Raw genomic sequence first — 6,095 nt, forward strand, 5'->3', positions numbered from 1 at the left:
ACTAATTACAGCACCTAGGTCAACAAGAGGGAAATGATGTTCTATCTCTTGGAGAGTGGAAGAATTTGTGAATATATATTTTTTTAAAAAAACTGTTCTCTGGGCATGAATAATTTCTCTATAATATGAAAAATATGTATCAAAGACTTTGTGGGATATTTTTACTTGGGCACATGAATGACAAAGCATCCATGTGGAGGCCATCTTGTATAAGCTGGTTCTCTCCTTCCATCATGTGGGTCCCAGGGACTGAACCCAAGTTATCAAGTTTGGCAAAAAGTGCCTTTATCTGCTGAGCCATCTCACTAGCCCAGAAAGTAGGATCTTGAGAAATATTGACTTTATTTTACCTATAGAAGAAGGTTTATTTTCCCAGATCTCCCACTATGTGGTCCTAAGTACACATCCCCCACATCTCACTTATGAGTCTTACATTCAGTCAAACTAAAGGATTTGACTTTTCTTTTCATTTAAAAGGAAAAAAAATGATACAAAGATTCATGTAGCTCAGGCTGGTCCTGAACTTGCTGCATAATGGAAGCTGGTCTTGAACCTCCAAGTCTCCTGTTCCCACCTCTCACATGCTGGGATTATAAGTGTACATAATCATGCCTTGCTTTTTATTTAAAACACTTCAACTGATGTATACCAATACATTTATGTGTACCAGTGGGATTCCAGTGCAATGTTTAAATACATATGTACATTGTGTAATGATTGAATGTAAACATCTATCTCATTCCAGACTTTATCATGTTGCACTGGCAAGAACATTCAAACCCCTTTCTTACAGCTTAAAAAAAATTCTAGCACATTGTTGCTATTAAAAGTCACCCTGCTGTGCAATAGAATGTCAGAATATCCTTCTCTTAACTATGACTAAGTGTCCATTGCTCAACCTTTCTCCATCCCTTCCTGCCCCTGACTCTCCTCAGCCTCTAGTAACTATGGTTCTATTCTCAATTTCAATGAGATTAACTCTTGAAAATGTCATCTATTTTGTTTGTGTGTGCACACTCGAATGCCACAAAGTTCATGTGGAGGCCGGAGGACAACATGAAGTCAGCGCTCTCCTTCCACCATGAGGGTGTGAGGGAACTCAGGTTACCAAGCTTGGTGACTGGTTGAGCTACTGGCTGCCCAGAAATTAATTTCTTATAATCAAAATGTAAATGGTAGCATATTATACCAGCTTTGTGTGTCTGGCTTATTTCCCTTAATATAATGATGTTCTATCACTTCTATCTGTATTATTGTAAATGGCAGTATATTTTCTGTTTGTTTTTAAAAATTCAGATACATTTTACCATTATCGTAGTGCAGCATACATAAATTTGAACTTGTATTTATTTGGGATCACTTATACCATAACATAATAAAACTCAAACCAATAAAACAAACAATCATAATCCAATAAACACACTTGATTTATTTTGTATAAAAGGATACATTTATGACTAAAATTTATAAAAAGTTCAATATGAATAGAAACACCATTACACTTTTATGAAGAAATATATATCTCTGTCACTCTACAAGAAAATACAAACACACACACACACATACACAGAGAGAGAGAGAGACAGAGAGAGAGAGAGAGAGAGAGAGAGAGAGAGAGAGAGAGAGAGAGACTGCATTCAGTAAGCTTGTGTCCAAAAGATAATTAAGATAATTTCTGGCTCAGTGGGTGAAGGTGCTTGCTGCCAAGCATCCCAGAACCTACATGGTAGAAAAAGAGAACTGACTCCTGAAGTTGTTCTCTGATCTTCATGTATGTGCTGTAGCTCATGCACACCTACATACATATGGATACACATACATAATAAATAAAATAAAAATGTACTAAAAGTATAATATTGGATCAAAAGACTTCATATAAGTAGTTTCTGGTATTCAGTTTCCACTTTTGAAAAACAAGTGAAGTTTGCTTCTTTTTTGTTTAACTTTTTATTGTTTGTGAGTTTTATATCATGTACCCCAGTGCTACTCATCTCCCTGTCCCTTCCTATCTGTCCTCTGTCCTTGCAACTTCCCCTGCAAAAGAAAAACATCTCATGGAAGCTGTAGTATGTCACAGTGTGTCCCACAGTATATCCCTCTGTCCACACATCTTTACTTGCAAGTGTTCATTGCACTGAGTCATTGGTCCGGTTTGAGTCCTCTGGCTTTTGCTACTCCATAAATAATAGATCTATACTGAGACTTCTCTCTGATATCCTGTTGTTGCTCTGAGTCATGGAGATCCTGCTGCTTTGGATCTGCAAGACTGGCAGTTCATAGATGGATTAGATGTTGGGGTGGGCCAACTCAAAGCCCTGGATCTCTGTGTGGGTTGTAGCTGAGTTAGTCAGCCCGCCAGCTCTCCTGTACTCCACACCACCAGGATGAACTCTCCAGCACTACCCCCTACTAGCTCACCTAAATCTACAGCAGTGCCAGCTTTCCTATCCTCATGCCCTTGGGCTGCCTCACCCACTTTCACACTACCAGGGCAAGATCTACTGTGCTGCCCAGGCGAGGTGCAGAGCCCACTCTCCCAGTGCTACAGCCATTGAAGTCTGTTTCTATTGAGCATTTCCTTATTATTTTAATGTTTCAACACTCCATTGTGGGGATAGCATATGAAAAAAACCTTTCAACTGAAGAAAGGGCATTTAAAGCCCCTTTCACAAATAACAAATACCACAGTCTTAGTTTAAAAGATCCATTCACCTTGTTTTCCTGGTGAAATGATTGGGGAGAAAATTAAGTCCAATGCTTTAAAAGGTCCTGTAGGCTTGTGCAAAAGAAAAAGGGAAAACTTTTTTATGAGAGAGAAGGAGAAAGAGAGAGAGAGAGAGAGAGAGAGAGAGAGAGAGAGAGAGAGAGAGAGAGAGAGAATTTTAAAAAGAGAAGAAAATGTTTCAAGTCTTAGTTACTCAGCCTGAGTATGTTGTTGTCACTTGACATTATCCCACAAGGGGATTCAGAAGCCCTCAAGGACAGAATGGTGATATCTGTGTTGAAGTGGTCAGCAACATCCTCAATATTGTTTCTGCCCAGGTCTCTGGTAGTACAGGATGATCACAGGTTGTGAGTCTGAAGTAATTTGCAGGTCCAAGATGTAATTGATGTGTGATAAGATTTTCATCCTGGTCACCTTCTTGTTCTGGGGGATGCAGGGTACCAGATCCTTGAGCTTGGAGTAGCAGTCCATCTCCTTTTCTTCCTCTTCCTCTTCTTCTTCTTCTTTTTCCCCTTCCTCTTCTTCCTCTTCCTCCTTTTTCTTCTTCATCCTCTTCCTCTTCTTCTGATTTTGCCAAGATAAAATGATGTTTTATCATTTTTCTGCAACATATTATTTTATTGATTATTTAGGAATTTTATACAATGTACCCCAATCATACTTGTTTCCCATTCCACCTAGGTCTGTCCTCTACCCTTGTGCTAACCACCCCCCAAAATAAGAAAAGCAAAATAGACCATGTTCAACTTGTGTTGCCCATAAAATCACTGGAGCATGGTCAAACTCCCAATGGACAGCCCTGGAAAAAAAGCTATGTAGTGACAATTTTGGAATCTTGGTTTCTTTAAAAACAGAAATATTGTAAGAATGTGTTTTCAGTTTAATCCTAGGTGTAGGGACGTGGGGTTGCTTTGAACTGTCTGGAGCAGCTGATGAGGACTTGCCTTGTGCTCTAGCAGAGACATGGTTTTGCCAGATGCAGATAATTTCAGGGCTTGTATAATGTTTGGAATTCTGGGAACTTTTCAGAAGGTACATAAATTCAAGGTCCCTGAGAGGTGGGGTGGTTGGTTGTTAGTCATTTAGGCAAATTGGTTGTGGTTTGTTTGTAGCCATAGTCAAAGAAGAAACAGAAGGAAAGAAATTAGATTCAGAGATTTTTCCTAATTCCTCTCTCTATCCTTATTTCTATCCTATCTAGTGTTAGGGGGGTATAAAAGGTGGGAAAGAAAAGAACCTACAAAGTAGCAAAGAATAGCTATAAAACTGAGTTCTTCCTTATCCTCTGCCAGAAGCCATTAACTGTGAAGAAATACACTTCAGCATCTTTATCATAATTTTAAAAGGACTCTCGTCAATATCTTCCTATCTGGACTGTTTACTTTTTCTTTGTGTGTGTGTGTGTGTGTGTGTGTGTGTGTATGTGTGTGTGGCAGTGGGAATAGGTTGTCACAGAAGCCTTCCGTGTTTCTCATTCTCAATTATAAGTCTGAAATTATCAATATCATTGCAAAAGAAGCTTATTTCTCCATAGCAGCTAGCAGCAGCACAGATCCCTCTGAAGGCAGCATAGAATATGGATTTCAGAATGGCTTTCAGTGGTAGCCCTGATTTCAGACATCAACACAGTCTCTGGTGGCAGCATGGACTACAAACATCAAGATGGCCTCTGGTGACCACACAGTCCTTCTTGTATAACAAGTTCATTGGGTCACCTACTGAGGTTTTCCTCTAGGAAATGTTCTGGCTTGATCTGTCAAGCTGTTTTTTCTTTTTTATTAGATATTTTATGTATTTACATTTCAAATGTTATCTCCTTTCCAGGTCTTCCCTCCAGAACCCTTCTCTCCTATCCCCTCTCTACCTGCTTCTATGAGGATGCTCTCCCTCCCACTCACCCACTCCCACCTCACTGCTCTGGCATTCCTCTATACTGGGGAATCGAGCCTTCACAGGACCAAGGGCCTTTCCTACCATTGATGTTCAACAAAGCCATCCTCTGCTACGTATATGGCTGGAGCCATTGAGTCCCTCCATGTGTACTCTTTGGTTGGTGGTTTAGTCCCTGGGAGCTCTGGGGGGGTGATATTATTGTTCTTCCTCCTATGGGGTTGCAAACCCCTTCAGCTCCTTCAGTCCTTTCTCTAACTCCCCCATTGGGGACCCTGTGCTCAGTCCAATGGTTGGCTGTGACCATCCACCTCTGTATTTGTCAGGCTCTGGCAGACCTTCTCAGGAGACAGCTATATCAGGCTCCTGTTAGCAACCACGTATTGGCATCTGTAATAGTGTCTGGGTTTGGTGACTGTATATGGGATGGATCCCCAGGTGAGGCAGTCTCTGGATGGCCTTTCCTTTAGTCTCTCCTCAACACTTTGTCCCCATATTTCCTTTAGACAGGAGTCATTCTGGGTTAAGAATTTGGAGTTGAGTGGGTAGCCCCATCCTCCAACTGGGAGCCTTGCCTAACCTCTGGATATGATCTCTATAGGTTCTCTCTCCCCTTCGTTGGGCATTTCAGCTAATCTTATCCCTTTTGGATCCTGGGAACCTCTTGCTTTCCTGGCATCTGGGACTTGTTGGTGGCTACCCCTAGTTCCCCGTCCCCCCATTGCTACATATCTCTGTTCAAATTCCTGATCCTCTGTAAATCATCCTTGCCTTCTCCCATACCTGATCCTGTCCCCCTTTTCCCCTTCCCCTTTCACTCTTCCTCCCTAGTCTCTCCCACCCTCTACCTCCCATGAGTATTTTGTTCCCCCTTCTAAGAAGGACCGAAGAACCCAAACTTTGGTCTTCCTTCTTCATGAGTTTCATGTGGTCTGTGAATTGCATCTTGGGTATTGCGAGCTTCTGGGCTAATATTCAATTATCAGTGAGTGAATACCATGTGTGTTCTTTGGTGATTGGGTTACCTCACTCAGGATATTTTCTAGTTCTATCCATTTACCTACGAATTTCATGAATTCATTGTTTTTAATAGCTGAGTAATACTCCATTATGTAAATGTACCACATTTTCTGTATCCATTCCTCTGCTGAAGGCCATCTGGGTTCTTCCAGCTTCTGGCTATTATAAATAAGGCTGCTATGAACATAGTGGAGCATCCGTCCTTGTTATATGTTGGAGCATCTTCTGGGCATATGCCCATGAGTGGTATAGCTGGGTCCTCAGGTAACACTATGTTCAATTTTCTAAGGAACCACCAGACTGATTTCCAGACAATCCCACCAGCAATGGAGGAGTGTTCCTCTTTCTCCACATCCTCATCACAAGCTGTTTTTTCTAACAGACCTCACCCAACTGATGGCTTCCATGCTGGTCACAGTGGAAAAAGACTTGGAGAGAGAGAGAAAGAGAGAGATAGAGA

General features: G+C 41.2%; 1 pseudogene; it reads right to left on the bottom strand.

The window, feature by feature from the left end:
- Positions 1 to 2,910: 2,910 nt before the first annotated feature.
- On the bottom strand, positions 2,911 to 6,042 carry LOC114616711 (annotated as a pseudogene).
- Positions 6,043 to 6,095: the final 53 nt, after the last annotated feature.

The sequence above is a fragment of the Grammomys surdaster genome, unplaced genomic scaffold (assembly GCF_004785775.1).
Source record: "Grammomys surdaster isolate TR1022 unplaced genomic scaffold, NIH_TR_1.0 131, whole genome shotgun sequence".
Classification (NCBI taxonomy): Eukaryota; Metazoa; Chordata; class Mammalia; order Rodentia; family Muridae; genus Grammomys; species Grammomys surdaster.